The sequence below is a fragment of the Drosophila eugracilis genome, unplaced genomic scaffold, assembly GCF_018153835.1.
Source record: "Drosophila eugracilis isolate 14026-0451.02 unplaced genomic scaffold, ASM1815383v1 contig_1337, whole genome shotgun sequence".
In the NCBI taxonomy this organism is placed as follows: Eukaryota; Metazoa; Arthropoda; class Insecta; order Diptera; family Drosophilidae; genus Drosophila; species Drosophila eugracilis.
In genome coordinates, this window is record NW_024572137.1 from 4,654 (window position 1) to 21,020 (window position 16,367).

Here is a 16,367-nt window from a genome sequence, read left to right on the forward strand (position 1 = left end):
GAATATCGTTTTCGGTATTATGTGGTTCAGCGAGATCAAAGGAATTGTAAAAAATATATTTTTATATAAGCGTTCGGTTTTATATTATATATTACTCGAAAGTTTATATGAAAAAGATAAATTTTAAATTTATCATCAAAATGCAAATGATTTAATTCAATATTTATATTGATTAAACAAAAATTAAACATGTGTGGATACAATAATATTGTATGTTGAAATAAAATGATATTTTAGAATGAAATTATGTATATGGTATTTATAAAATATATAATGGAAATATATATTATTGTATTGAAAACTATTTCAATCGATAATAAAACTGGAGAAAAAAAAAACGAATACGATGGCTTTAATAAGTGGCCGTATTCGAATATAAGAAATAAATAAATTATTTCTACAAGAGAAATACAAATTTCTATTCAAAAATATGAAAATGAAATATGATTAAAAACATTATTCTGGTTGATCCTGCCAGTAGTTATATGCTTGTCTCAAAGATTAAGCCATGCATGTCTAAGTACACACGAATTAAAAGTGAAACCGCAAAAGGCTCATTATATCAGTTATGGTTCCTTAGATCGTTAACAGTTACTTGGATAACTGTGGTAATTCTAGAGCTAATACATGCAATTAAAACATGAACCTTATGGGACATGTGCTTTTATTAGGCTAAAACCAAGCGATCGCAAGATCGTTATATTGGTTGAACTCTAGATAACATGCAGATCGTATGGTCATGTACCGACGACAGATCTTTCAAATGTCTGCCCTATCAACTTTTGATGGTAGTATCTAGGACTACCATGGTTGCAACGGGTAACGGGGAATCAGGGTTCGATTCCGGAGAGGGAGCCTGAGAAACGGCTACCACATCTAAGGAAGGCAGCAGGCGCGTAAATTACCCACTCCCAGCTCGGGGAGGTAGTGACGAAAAATAACAATACAGGACTCATATCCGAGGCCCTGTAATTGGAATGAGTACACTTTAAATCCTTTAACAAGGACCAATTGGAGGGCAAGTCTGGTGCCAGCAGCCGCGGTAATTCCAGCTCCAATAGCGTATATTAAAGTTGTTGCGGTTAAAACGTTCGTAGTTGAACTTGTGCTTCATACGGGTAGTACAACTTACAATTGTGGTTAGTACTATACCTTTATGTATGTAAGCGTATTACCGGTGGAGTTCTTATATGTGTTGAGATACTTGTATTTTTTCATATGTTCCTCCTATTTAAAAACCTGCATTAGTGCTCTTAAACGAGTGTTATTGTGGGCCGGTACAATTACTTTGAACAAATTAGAGTGCTTAAAGCAGGCTTCAAATGCCTGAATATTCTGTGCATGGGATAATGAAATAAGACCTCTGTTCTGCTTTCATTGGTTTTCAGATCAAGAGGTAATGATTAATAGAAGCAGTTTGGGGGCATTAGTATTACGACGCGAGAGGTGAAATTCTTGGACCGTCGTAAGACTAACTTAAGCGAAAGCATTTGCCAAAGATGTTTTCATTAATCAAGAACGAAAGTTAGAGGTTCGAAGGCGATCAGATACCGCCCTAGTTCTAACCATAAACGATGCCAGCTAGCAATTGGGTGTAGCTACTTTTATGGCTCTCTCAGTCGCTTCCCGGGAAACCAAAGCTTTTGGGCTCCGGGGGAAGTATGGTTGCAAAGCTGAAACTTAAAGGAATTGACGGAAGGGCACCACCAGGAGTGGAGCCTGCGGCTTAATTTGACTCAACACGGGAAAACTTACCAGGTCCGAACATAAGTGTGTAAGACAGATTGATAGCTCTTTCTCGAATCTATGGGTGGTGGTGCATGGCCGTTCTTAGTTCGTGGAGTGATTTGTCTGGTTAATTCCGATAACGAACGAGACTCAAATATATTAAATAGATATCTTCAGGATTATGGTGCTGAAGCTTATATAGCCTTCATTCACGGTGGCAGTAAAATGTTTATTGTGTTTGAATGTGTTTATATAAGTGGAGCCGTACCTGTTGGTTTGTCCCATTATAAGGACACTAGCTTCTTAAATGGACAAATTGCGTCTAGCAATAATGAGATTGAGCAATAACAGGTCTGTGATGCCCTTAGATGTCCTGGGCTGCACGCGCGCTACAATGAAAGTATCAACGTGTATTTCCTAGACCGAGAGGTCCGGGTAAAACCGCTGAACCACTTTCATGCTTGGGATTGTGAACTGAAACTGTTCACATGAACTTGGAATTCCCAGTAAGTGTGAGTCATTAACTCGCATTGATTACGTCCCTGCCCTTTGTACACACCGCCCGTCGCTACTACCGATTGAATTATTTAGTGAGGTCTCCGGACGTGATCACTGTGACGCCTTGTGTGTTACGGTTGTTTCGCAAAAGTTGACCGAACTTGATTATTTAGAGGAAGTAAAAGTCGTAACAAGGTTTCCGTAGGTGAACCTGCGGAAGGATCATTATTGTATAATATCCTTACCGTTAAAAAAAATTTGTATTATATTTATTTATAATTCAAATAAAAACAATTTGCCAAAATAAATAACAAAAAGAATTCATGAAATTCAAAAAATGATGGTGTAGTGGCGGTCATCATTATATATATATCAACACAAATGAACATATAATGGCTTTTCCTTAATTATATGTATTTTATGGAGTGTGGATGGAGGAGGAGAAAGACTTTATTATAAGAGGCACAAAGTCAAAATGCAAATGCATTTTTAAATAATATTTATCATGTGTGTATATGGACCATAATATAACACGCGTTGCGAATATGTATTGTTCATCTCAGCTATGAGCATACGTTGGATTATGCAACAACCTAAAATATACAATGTTGTACCTGGTATTCTTCAGGTTAATGTTTTATATAAATCCCAATGTATATCGCTTAAAAAGTATTCATACCGTAAATTGCCCGTAAATCACTTGATATACATTGCTTATATAAAACTAAGACATTTCGCAACATTTATTTTAGGTATAAAAACATATTTATTGAAGGAATTGATATATGCCAGTAAAATGGTGTATTTTTAATTTCTTTCAATAAAAACATAAATGACAAAATTAAAAAACCAAATATTAAAACTCTAAGCGGTGGATCACTCGGCTCATGGGTCGATGAAGAACGCAGCAAACTGTGCGTCATCGTGTGAACTGCAGGACACATGAACATCGACATTTTGAACGCATATCGCAGTCCATGCTGTTATAGTACTTTAATTAATTTTATAGTGCTGCTTGGACTACATATGGTTGAGGGTTGTAAGACTATGCTAATTAAGTTGTTTATAAAATTTGAAATCAGATTTTATAAGCGTATGGTATATTATTGGATACAAATAATTAAATTATTTTATTCATAATATTAAAAAAATGTATGAAAAAACATTATCTCGCATTTGTTATTTATTTGAATGTGAAAAAACGAAGAGAAATATTTTCGATTTCAGTCAAATAATACTGAGAAATGTCTAGCATAAAAATTTATCTAGAATTGTCTCATATTAATGATATGAAAATTGAAAGCAAATGGAAATGTTATTGTTCTTCGTTGATTCGTTTAAAATAGCATATAAAAATGGAAATATAATTGTAAACGAATTTATTAAAATGTTTTTATCATTATATATATAAAAGAATTAATTGCATTAAAAATGTTATATACAACCTCAACTCATATGGGACTACCCCCTGAATTTAAGCATATTAATTAGGGGAGGAAAAGAAACTAACAAGGATTTTCTTAGTAGCGGCGAGCGAAAAGAAATCAGTTCAGCACTAAGTCACTTTGTCTATATGGCAAATGTGAGATGCAGTGTATGGAGCGTCAATATTCTAGTATGAGAAATTAATGATTTAAGTCCTTTCTTAAATGAGGCCATTTACCCATAGAGGGTGCCAGGCCCGTATAACGTTAATGATTACTAGATGATGTTTCCAAAGAGTCGTGTTGCTTGATAGTGCAGCACTAAGTGGGTGGTAAACTCCATCTAAAACTAAATATAACCATGAGACCGATAGTAAACAAGTACCGTGAGGGAAAGTTGAAAAGAACTCTGAATAGAGAGTTAAATAGTACGTGAAACTGCTTAGAGGTTAAGCCCGATGAACCTGAATATCCGTTATGGAAAATTCATCATTATAATTGTAATATTTAAACAATATTATGATAATAGTGTGCATTTTTTCCATATAAGGACATTGTAATCTATTAGCATACAAAATTTATCATAAAATATAACTTATAGTTTATTCCAATTAAATTGCTTGCATTTTAACACAGAATAAATGTTATTAATTTGATAAAGTGCTGATAGATTTATATGAATACAGTGCGTTAATTTTTCGGAATTATATAATGGCATAATTATCATTGATTTTTGTGTTTATTATATGCACTTGTATGATTAACAATGCGAAAGATTCAGGATACCTTCGGGACCCGTCTTGAAACACGGACCAAGGAGTCTAACATATGTGCAAGTTATTGGGATATAAACCTAATAGCGTAATTAACTTGGCTTTATAATGGGATTAGTTTTTTAACTATTTATAGTTAATTAACACAATCCCGGGGCGTTCTATATAGTTATGTATAATGATATTTATATCATATATGCCTCTAACTGGAACGTACCTTGAGCATATATGCTGTGACCCGAAAGATGGTGAACTATACTTGATCAGGTTGAAGTCAGGGGAAACCCTGATGGAAGACCGAAACAGTTCTGACGTGCAAATCGATTGTCAGAATTGAGTATAGGGGCGAAAGACCAATCGAACCATCTAGTAGCTGGTTCCTTCCGAAGTTTCCCTCAGGATAGCTGGTGCATTTTAATATTATATAAAATAATCTTATCTGGTAAAGCGAATGATTAGAGGCCTTAGGGTCGAAACGATCTTAACCTATTCTCAAACTTTAAATGGGTAAGAACCTTAACTTTCTTGATATGAAGTTTAAGGTTATGATATAATGTGCCCAGTGGGCCACTTTTGGTAAGCAGAACTGGCGCTGTGGGATGAACCAAACGTAATGTTACGGTGCCCAAATTAACAACTCATGCAGATACCATGAAAGGCGTTGGTTGCTTAAAACAGCAGGACGGTGATCATGGAAGTCGAAATCCGCTAAGGAGTGTGTAACAACTCACCTGCCGAAGCAACTAGCCCTTAAAATGGATGGCGCTTAAGTTGTATACCTATACATTACCGCTAAAGTAGATGATTTATATTACTTGTAATATAAATTTTGAAACTTTAGTGAGTAGGAAGGTACAATGGTATGCGTAGAAGTGTTTGGCGTAAGCCTGCATGGAGCTGCCATTGGTACAGATCTTGGTGGTAGTAGCAAATAATCGAATGAGACCTTGGAGGACTGAAGTGGAGAAGGGTTTCGTGTGAACAGTGGTTGATCACGAGTTAGTCGGTCCTAAGTTCAAGGCGAAAGCCGAAAATTTTCAAGTAAAAACTGAAATATACAAATAAAAGCTGGAAATAATATACTTGAATAATTTTGAACGAAAGGGAATACGGTTCCAATTCCGTAACCTGTTGAGTATCCGTTTGTTATTAAATATGGGCCTCGTGCTCATCCTGGCAACAGGAACGACCATAAAGAAGCCGTCGAGAGATATCGGAAGAGTTTTCTTTTCTGTTTTATAGCCGTACTACCATGGAAGTCTTTCGCAGAGAGATATGGTAGATGGGCTAGAAGAGCATGACATATACTGTTGTGTCGATATTTTCTCCTCGGACCTTGAAAATTTATGGTGGGGACACGCAAACTTCTCAACAGGCCGTACCAATATCCGCAGCTGGTCTCCAAGGTGAAGAGTCTCTAGTCGATAGAATAATGTAGGTAAGGGAAGTCGGCAAATTAGATCCGTAACTTCGGGATAAGGATTGGCTCTGAAGATTGAGATAGTCGGGCTTGATTGGGAAACAATAACATGGTTTATGTGCTCGTTCTGGGTAAATAGAGTTTCTATCATTTATGGTAGTTACTTGTTCCCCGGATAGTTTAGTTACGTAGCCAATTGTGGAACTTTCTTGCTAAAATTTTTAAGAATACTAGTTGGGTTAAACCAATTAGTTCTTATTAATTATAACGATTATCAATTAACAATCAATTCAGAACTGGCACGGACTTGGGGAATCCGACTGTCTAATTAAAACAAAGCATTGTGATGGCCCTAGCGGGTGTTGACACAATGTGATTTCTGCCCAGTGCTCTGAATGTCAAAGTGAAGAAATTCAAGTAAGCGCGGGTCAACGGCGGGAGTAACTATGACTCTCTTAAGGTAGCCAAATGCCTCGTCATCTAATTAGTGACGCGCATGAATGGATTAACGAGATTCCTACTGTCCCTGTCTCGTCGTACCGTGGGATTTGCCTGCTGCCAGTTTTTGGCAAGGTGCTTGAGGCCATCATGGTGGATCGTGTGAGAGAAGTTCTTCCGGAAGGATGCAGATGGCAGTTCGGATTTCGCCAAGGACGATGTGTGGATGACGCTTGGAGGCACGTGAAGAGCAGTGTCGCCGCCAGCCCGGCGCGATACGTGCTCGGGATCTTCGTGGATTTCAAGGGAGCGTTTGACAACGTCGAGTGGAGTGCTGCACTGCGCCGGCTCGCCGACTTGGGATGCCGAGAGTTGAGCTTGTGGCAGAGCTTCTTCTCAGACAGAAGAGCAGAGATCCGAAGCAGTTCCGGAACTGTGAACGTTCCGGTAACTAGAGGTTGCCCGCAGGGATCTATCAGTGGCCCTTTTATTTGGGATCTGCTGATGGATGTTCTGCTCCGACGCCTCCAGTCATACTGCGCATTCAGCGCGTATGCGGATGACCTGCTTCTTCTTGTCGAAGGCAACTCCCGAGCCGTGCTGGAGGACAAAGGAGCGCAACTGATGTCCATCGTTGAAACGTGGGGTACGGAAATCGGTGTAACCGTTTCCACCAGCAAGACGGTAACTATGCTGCTGAAGGGTGCCCTCGCGCGTCCCCCGTTGGTGAGATCTGCAGGAGCAAATCTCCCATACGTTCGCAGCTGTCGGTACCTTGGCATCACGGTCAGTGAGCGCATGAACTTCTTCATGCACATCGCATCGCTGCGTCAGCGAATGACCGGAGTTGTCGGAGCATTGTCGCGTGTGCTACGAGCTGACTGGGGATTCAGTCCTCGGGCCAGGCGTACTATCTATGCCGGACTCATGGTGCCTTGTGCACTATTTGGTGCCTCGGTATGGTATGTCGTGACGACGAGACAAGTTGTGGCCAGGAGGCGACTTCTTGCCTGCCAGAGGCTTATCCTCTTAGGATGCCTCCCGGTATGCCGTACAGTGTCAACCCTGGCACTGCAGGTGCTTGCTGGAGCCCCGCCTCTTGACTTGGCTGCTATGGGAATGGCAGTCAAGTACAAGTTGAAGCGTGGATACCCGCTGGAGGAGAACGACTGGCTCTATGGCGAAGACATCTCAGGTCTTAGCTGGACACAACGAATTGCGCGGATAGACGGATGCCTCCTGTCGGACTGGCAGAGCAGATGGGATGATGGTGACTCACTCGGTCGGGTGACTCACAAGTTCATCCCAGATGCAGGGTTCGTCTATCGGAATCCGAATTTTGGATTTTCGATGCGCGCAGGATTCCTGATGACAGGGCATGGGTCGTTCAATGCATTTCTGCATAGAAGAGGCCTCAGTGATTCCCCCGCATGTTCATGTGGCGATCCAAACGAGGACTGGGAGCATATCTTATGTGCTTGCCCCCTCTATGCAGACTTGCGAGACCTCGATGGACTCGGTTTGCAGCACGTTGGCGGAAGCTGGACATTTGGAAGGATTCTGGAGAGCAGCGACAGGACCAGGAGACTCGCAGAGTTTGCTGAGGAGGTGTTTCGGAGAAGAAGGGGCCGTTAGGGTCCATATCCCTGTGCCGTGTGGTTAGCGGCGTAGAATACTGCCTCAGTTCGCCATAGCTTGTCGTAAGAGGCGACTAACATGGCAGGGCCCCCCATCCGAGCTTGTCGGAGCTAAAGGGGTGGGTCACCGAGCCCACAAACTTCGGTACCACGGGTTGGTAGTGCTCCAAGCACTACCAAATGAGGTTGGCCCCCTAGTGGGAGTATCGTGGTGGCTGTGGTTGATACCTACATCGCGGGTAGAATCTTCAGATTCGACGTGGAGTTGCGTTATACAACTCGGGTGCTGTGACCCATAGAGCAGCAGAGGTGATAGATACACCTCGCCTCTCCTCCGGAGGGAGTATGTTGCCCGACACAAACAAAGCACATACTCGACAGGTACCAGGGTGGTCCGCTATGTACATAGCTATAGCTTCAGTCTGGGGCGCTGGCCGGCGTACCATCCGCGCCCGTGCACTATATGCCTAAATCTAGGCATATTCGAGTGCCGTGGTTGTAATCCCTTCAGTGTGGAACACGCCACGTAAAATAAGTTGAGGGATCCGAGACACACGCCTGTCCCTATCTACTTTAAAAAAAAAAATAAAAAAAAAAAAAAAAAAAAAAAATTTAAAAAAAAATAAAATAAAAAATTTTAATTTTATTTATTTATAATTTATTTATATTTATTATTTAAAAAAATAAAAAATAAAAAAAAAAAAAAAAAAAAGTAAAAATTGCTGTAAACAAGAAGGCCAAGAAGGCAATGGCTAAAAAGAAGGTGGGCCAAACCAAAGCAGCCGTTGCAGGCATTGAAACCCCCGCTGCCGCCCCCGCAGCTGCCCCGCAACTGCCCCCGTAGCTGCCCCCGTAGCTGCCCCCGCTGCTGCTACCCCCGCTGCTGCTACCCCCGCTGCTCCTACCCCCGCTGCTGCTACCCCCGCTGCTGCTACCCCGGCTACCAACAGGAACGCTGGTGCTGCCCCAGCTGCTGCCCCTCCCCGTGCCCCCGTCCAGCCTCCTGTCATAGCGTCGACTAACGATACTGTGGCGGAGCTGGCCAGGGTAAAGGAGGCTTTCTTTAGGGAATTCGTTGCCACCAAACTTTCGACTGAGCAGGCCTGCGCCATGATGAGGTGCCTTAGCGGCTTCGAGGGGTTGGTGCTGTCGCTGTCGTCGCAAAACGCTGCGTTGCAGGCTATTTGCGACCAGCAACGGATGCCACCCCCGTCGTCCCAGAGGTCCGTAATGGTGCCGGCTGTGGTCTCCAAGCCACCTGCTGGGTATGCATCTGCATACCCCAGCCTGCCGGTGCCTTCAGGTGCTCCTGTGCCCGCGCCGCGGAAACCACGCGAGACGTGGTCGGCCGTGGTCATGAGCAAGGACCCGAACATTTCGGGCAAGGAGGTTGCTGAAAAGGTGCGCAAGGAGATTGCCCCTTCGCTCGGTGTTCGCCTGCATGAGGTGAGAGGGCTTGCGCGTGGCGGCGCAATAATCCGCGCCCCCTCATCAGGCGAAATTCGCAAGGTAGTTGCGAACAAGAAGTTTGGTGAGATAGGCCTTGAGGTAAAGCAGAATACTGCACTGCGGCCAAAACTGATTGTTCAAGATGTCGCAACGCAGATTGCTCCGGAGGAGTTTATGGAGGAGCTGTTCACCAACAACCTCAAGGAGCACATCTCGCAGGCGGAGTTCTGCAGGGCGGTGCATCTCGAAAGTAAGCCCTGGACGGTCGCAGACGGAGCCACGGTCAACGTGACTCTGGAGTGCGAGCCGAAAGTGCTAGACCTGCTAGAAGGTGGGAGGATCTATATCAAATGGTTCTCTTACCGATGCAGGGCACTTGTCAGGACGTACGCCTGTCACAGGTGTGTCGGATTTAACCACAAGATCTCAGACTGCAAGCAAAAAGAGAATGTCTGCAGACAGTGCGGACAGTCCGGGCACAGTGCGCGTAGTTGCACCAACCCGGTGGACTGCCGAAACTGCCGGTTCTACGGGCATCCTTCGGGACACAACATGCTGTCCCCGAGCTGCCCGGTGTATGCGGCAGTGCTAGCGCGGGTGAACTCTAGACATTAATGTTTAGGTTCATCCAAACAAATTGTGGTCGTGGCCGAGCTGCTACCATCGAGCTCGGCGTCCGGATGAGGGACTTACGTCACACATTCGCGCTAGTACAGGAGCCGTATGTGGACAGGAATGGGAGAATAACGGGCCTCCCTTATGGTGTGAAAATATTCGCAGACAAGCGAAATAAAGCGGCGATTTTTATTGACGATCCGGACGTCATTTGCATGCCAGTGGTGTCGCTGGTCACCGAATTCGGAGTATGCGTGAGAGCTGAGGGCAGTTTTGGCACAATTTTCCTCTGCTCGGTGTACTGCCAGTTCGGCACCAGCCTCGAACCATACCTAAGATACATGGATACAGTCCGACTGCTTGCCAACAGAACCCCCGCAATCCTAGGTCTCGACGCCAATGCAGCATCCCCCTTGTGGTTCAGCAAGCTCCCTCGGAACCCCGAGGGCCTTGCAAACTACGGCCGGGGCGAGCTGCTGGCTGAATGGATGCTAGTAAATGGAGCCGTTCCGCTAAACCAGCCCAGCCCGGTGTTCACGTTCGATACCTACCGGAGGAGTAGTGATATCGACGTGACAATTGCCAGCGATGCAGCATCTACATGGGCCACATTTGAATGGAGAGTGGACGAGTGGGAGTTGAGTGACCATAACATAATCAATGTTGTGGCAACACCAACGACCACGCGCACAGTTGAGAGCATAGCTCCTGTGCCGTCCTGGAACACCTCCAATGCTCGCTGGCAATTGTTTGAGCAAGAGTTGGTAAATCGGGCAGAAACCATTCCGAGAGAATCGCAATCGCCGCTAGACCACCAAGTCTCGACCTTGCGCAGTATGGTGCACGAGGTGTGCGACCTCTCAATGGGAAGAAGAGCACCAACATCGCCCAGGAGGAAGTCAGTCTGGTGGACCGCCAGCCTGAACGCGGAAAGGCGTGAAGTGCGGAGGCTTCGCCGCCGACTTCAAAATGCCAACCGTCGGGGCGACAGAAATGCAGCTGAACTACTTGTAATCGCGCTGAGGGAAGCCTCAGCCGATTACAGGAAGTCTATCCTAAAGACGAAGGACGAAAACTGGAAGCGGTTTGTAGGGGATAATGCACACGATCCCTGGGGGCGCGTCTACAAGATCTGCCGAGGACGCAAAAAGTGCACGGAGATTGGGTGCCTCCGCGTTGATGGCGAGCTGGTCACCAATTGGGGTGACTGTGCGCGAGTGCTCCTTCGTAACTTTTTCCCAGTTGCGGAGTCGAATGCACCGATTGCCGGAGCGGAGGAGGTCCCACCGGCCCTCGAGGAAGTAGAGGTTGATGCTTGTGTCGCCAGGTTGAAGAGCAGACGCTCTCCTGGCATGGACGGCATCAATGGCACTATTTGCAAAGCAGTGTGGCGCGCCATACCTCAGCATCTAACGGCGCTATATTCCCGTTGCATCCAGACGGGTTACTTCCCCCGAGAGTGGAAGTGTCCACGAGTAGTGGCGCTACTCAAGGGGCCCGACAAGGATAGGTGCGAACCCTCGTCGTACCGTGGGATATGCCTGCTGCCAGTATTTGGCAAGGTGCTTGAGGCCATCATGGTTAATCGTGTGAGAGAAGTTCTTCCGGAAGGATGCAGATGGCAGTTCGGATTTCGTCAAGGACGATGTGTCGACGATGCTTGGAGACACGTGAAGAGCTGTGTCGCAGCCAGCCCGGCGCGATACGTGCTCGGGATCTTCGTGGATTTCAAGGGAGCGTTTGACAACGTCGAGTGGAGTGCTGCACTGCGCCGACTCGCCGACTTGGGATGCCGAGAGTTGAGCTTGTGGCAGAGCTTCTTCTCAGACAGAAGAGCAGAGATCCGAAGCAGTTCTGGAACTGTGAACGTTCCAGTAACTAGAGGTTGCCCGCAGGGATCCATTAGTGGCCCATTTATTTGGGATCTGCTAATGGATGTTCTGCTCCGGCGTCTCCAGTCATACTGTGCTTTCAGCGCGTATGCGGATGACCTGCTCCTCCTTGTCGAAGGCAACTCCCGAGCCGTGCTGGAGAACAAAGGAGCGCAACTGATGTCCATCGTTGAATCGTGGGGTATGGAAATCGGTGTAACCGTTTCCACCAGCAAGACGGTGATTATGCTGCTGAAGGGTGCCCTCGCGCGCCCCCGTTGGTGAGATCTGCAGGAGCAAATCTCCCATACGTTCGCAGCTGTCGGTACCTTGGCATCACGGTCAGTGAGCGCATGAACTTTCTCATGCACATCACGTCGCTGCGTCAGCGAATGACCGGAGTCGTGGGAGCATTGGCGCGTGTGCTACGAGTCGACTGGGGATTCAGTCCTCGGGCCAGGCGAATCATCTATGCCGGACTCATGGTGCCTTGTGCACTGTTTGGTGCCTCGGTATGGTATGTCGTGACGACGAGGCAAGTTGTAGCCAGGAGGCGACTTCTTGCCTGCCAGAGGCAGATTCTTTTAGGATGCCTCCCGGTATGCCGCACAGTGTCAACCCTGGCGCTGCAGGTACTTGCTGGAGCCCCGCCTCTTGACTTGGCTGCTATGAAAGTAGCAGTCAAGTACAAGTTGAAGCGTGGATACCCGTTGGAGGAGGACGACTGGCTCTATGGCGAGGACATTTCAGGTCTGAGCTGGACACAACGAATTGCGCGAGTAAACGAATGCCTCCTGTCGGACTGGCAGAGCAGATGGGATGATGGTGATTCGCTCGGTCGGGTGACTCACAAGTTCATCCCGGATGCAGGGTTCGTTTACCGGAATCGGAATTTCGGTTTCTCGATGCGCGCAGGATTCTTGATGACAGGGCACGGGTCGTTCAACGCATTTCTGCATAGCAGAGGCCTCAGCGATTCCCCGCATGCTCATGCGGCGATCCAAATGAGGACTGGGAGCACGTCCTATGTGCTTGCCCCCTCTATGCAGACTTGCGAGACCTTGATGGACTCGGTTTGCAGCGCGTTGGTGGAAACTGGACATTTGGAAGGATTCTGGAGAGCAGCGACAGGACCAGGAGACTCACGGAGTTTGCTGAGGAAGTGTTTCGAAGGAGGAGGGGCCTTTAAGGCCAATTTTTCTGTGCCGTGTGGTTGGCGGCGAAGAATACCACCACAGTTCGCCATAGCTTGTCGTAAGAGGCGACTAACATGGCAGGGCCCCCCATCCGAGCTTGTCGGAGCTAAAGGGGTGGGTCACCGAGCCCACAAACTTCGGTACCACGGGTTTGGATAGTGTCCAAGCACTACCATTTGAGGTAGGCCCCCTAGTGGGAGTATCGTGGTGGCTGTGGTTGATACCTAAATCGCGGGTAGAATCTTCTTGATTCGACGTGGAGTTGCGTTATACAACTCGGGTGCTGCGACCCATAGAGCGGCAGAGGTGATAGATACACCTCGCCTCTTATCCAGAGGGAGTATGTTGCCCGGCAAGCGCATATTCGACAGGTACCAGAGTGGTCGCTATGTACATAGCTATAGCTTCTAGTCTGGGGCGCTGGCAGGCGTACCATCCTTGCCCATGCACTATATGCCTACTTGTAGGTATATTCGAGTGCCGTGGTTGTAATCCCTTCAGTGTGGAACACGCCACGTAAAATAAGATCGGAGAGATCCGAGACACGCCTGTCCCTATCTACTATCTAGCGAAACCACAGCCAAGGGAACGGGCTTGGAATAATTAGCGGGGAAAGAAGACCCTTTTGAGCTTGACTCTAATCTGGCAGTGTAAGGAGACATAAGAGGTGTAGAATAAGTGGGAGATATTAGACCTCGGTTTGGTATCGCCAATGAAATACCACTACTCTTATTGTTTCCTTACTTACTTGATTAAATGGAACGTGTATCATTTCCTAGCCATTATACGGATATATTTATTATGTCTTATGGTATTGGGTTTTGATGCAAGCTTCTTGATCAAAGTATCACGAGTTTGTTATATAATTGCAAACAAATTCTTTAATAAAACGGTGCATTTATGTATTTTTGATTTGAAAATTTGGTATAACTCCAATTACTCAGGTATGATCCAATTCAAGGACATTGCCAGGTAGGGAGTTTGACTGGGGCGGTACATCTCTCAAATAATAACGGAGGTGTCCCAAGGCCAGCTCAGTGCGGACAGAAACCACACATAGAGCAAAAGGGCAAATGCTGACTTGATCTCGGTGTTCAGTACACACAGGGACAGCAAAAGCTCGGCCTATCGATCCTTTTGGTTTAAAGAGTTTTTAACAAGAGGTGTCAGAAAAGTTACCATAGGGATAACTGGCTTGTGGCGGCCAAGCGTTCATAGCGACGTCGCTTTTTGATCCTTCGATGTCGGCTCTTCCTATCATTGTGAAGCAAAATTCACCAAGCGTTGGATTGTTCACCCATGCAAGGGAACGTGAGCTGGGTTTAGACCGTCGTGAGACAGGTTAGTTTTACCCTACTAATGACAAAACGTTGTTGCGACAGCATTCCTGCGTAGTACGAGAGGAACCGCAGGTACGGACCAATGGCACAATACTTGTTCGAGCGAACAGTGGTATGACGCTACGTCCGTTGGATTATGCCTGAACGCCTCTAAGGTCGTATCCGTGCTGGACTGCAATGATAAATAAGGGGCAATTTGCATTGTATGGCTTCTAAACCATTTAAAGTTTATAATTTACTTTATAAACGACAATGGATGTGATGCCAATGTAATTTGTAACATAGTAAATTGGGAGGATCTTCGATCACCTGATGCCGCGCTAGTTACATATAAAAACATTATTTAATACAATGACAAAGCCTAGAATCAATTGTAAACGACTTTTGTAACAGGCAAGGTGTTGTAAGTGGTTGAGCAGCTGCCATACTGCGATCCACTGAAGCTTATCCTTTGCTTGATGATTCGATTAGATGATATGGATGGATGGATTTCTATCTATATCATCTATTTAAAAAATATATGTATATATTGACATTGGCTTATAATATTATTATATATTATTTAATATATATTAATGCTATAACAAAATGTTTATGTATATACATGTATAGAAGGTACATATAAATTATATATATTTTTGATATATTTTTAATTATTACGATAATAAAGAATATTTTAAAGTATATATAATTTATAAGTAACCAGCTTGCCTTCATTGGCTACAATGGGAGTCTATAAGTGTCCAATAGTTCCCATTTTGATGAAGGCAGCGAAATGAAGGTTCATTATCTAATAAGAGATGTATATAAAGAGAGATATATAAAAAAAGAAATTAAACAAGTACAAGTCTCATAAAGAGACTAAGTTAATAATATGGGAGTCTATATGTGTCCAATAGTCCCCATAATGGTAGCCAAATGAAACGTCATCTTATTAGTGACGCCGTAATAAAACCACTTCTACATAAATAAAGAAATTATACAAGTACAAGTCTCATAAAGAGACTAAGTTAATAATATGGGAATCTATAGGTGTCCAATAGTCCCCATAATGGTAGCCAAATGAAACGTCATCTTATTAGTGACGCCGTAATAAAACCACTTCTACATAAATAAAGAAATTATACAAGTACAAGTCTCATAAAGAGACTAATTGATAATATGGGAATCTATAGGTGTCCAATAGTCCCCATAATGGTAGCCAAATGAAACGTCATCTTATTAGTGACGCCGTAATAAAAGCACTTCTATATAAATAAAGAAATTATACAAGTACAAGTCTCATAAAGAGACTAAGTTAATAATATGGGAGTCTATAGGTGTCCAATAGTCCCCATAATGGTAGCCAAATGAAACGTCATCTTATTAGTGACGCCGTAATAAAAGCACTTCTACATAAATAAAGAAATTATACAAGTTCAAGTCTCATAAAGAGACTAAGTTAATAATATGGGAGTCTATAGGTGTCCAATAGTCCCCATAATGGTAGCCAAATGAAACGTCATCTTATTAGTGACGCCGTAATAAAAGCACTTCTATATAAATAAAGAAATTATACAAGTACAAGTCTCATAAAGAGACTAAGTTAATAATATGGGAGTCTATAGGTGTCCAATAGTCCCCATAATGGTAGCCAAATGAAACGTCATATTATTAGTGACGCCGTAATAAAAACACTTCTATATAAAGAAAGAAATTATACAAGTACAAGTCTCATAAAGAGACTAAGTTAATAATATGGGAATCTATAGGTGTCCAATAGTCCCCATAATGGTAGCCAACTGAAACGTCATTTTATTAGTGACGCCGTAATAAAAACATTTCTATATAAAGAAAGAAATTATACAAGTACAAGTCTCATAAAGAGACTAAGTTAATAATATGGGAATCTATAGGTGTCCAATAGTCCCCATAATGGTAGCCAACTGAAACGTCATTTTATTAGTGACGCCGTAATAAAAACATTTCTATATAAAGA

The 16,367-nt window shown here is 44.3% G+C and overlaps 2 non-coding genes and 1 pseudogene across 2 annotated transcripts; all 3 read left to right on the forward strand.

Annotated features, from left to right (window-relative positions):
- Window positions 1–458: 458 nt before the first annotated feature.
- Window positions 459–2,454, forward strand: LOC121530357. The gene has a single exon (XR_005993930.1). It is a non-coding gene; the product is annotated as a small subunit ribosomal RNA (ribosomal RNA).
- Window positions 2,455–3,086: 632 nt separating this feature from the next.
- LOC121530356 lies at window positions 3,087–3,266 on the forward strand. The gene has a single exon (XR_005993929.1). It is a non-coding gene; the product is annotated as a 5.8S ribosomal RNA (ribosomal RNA).
- Window positions 3,267–3,667: 401 nt separating this feature from the next.
- LOC121530358 lies at window positions 3,668–6,406 on the forward strand (annotated as a pseudogene).
- The last annotated feature ends 9,961 nt before the right edge of the window (window positions 6,407–16,367 follow it).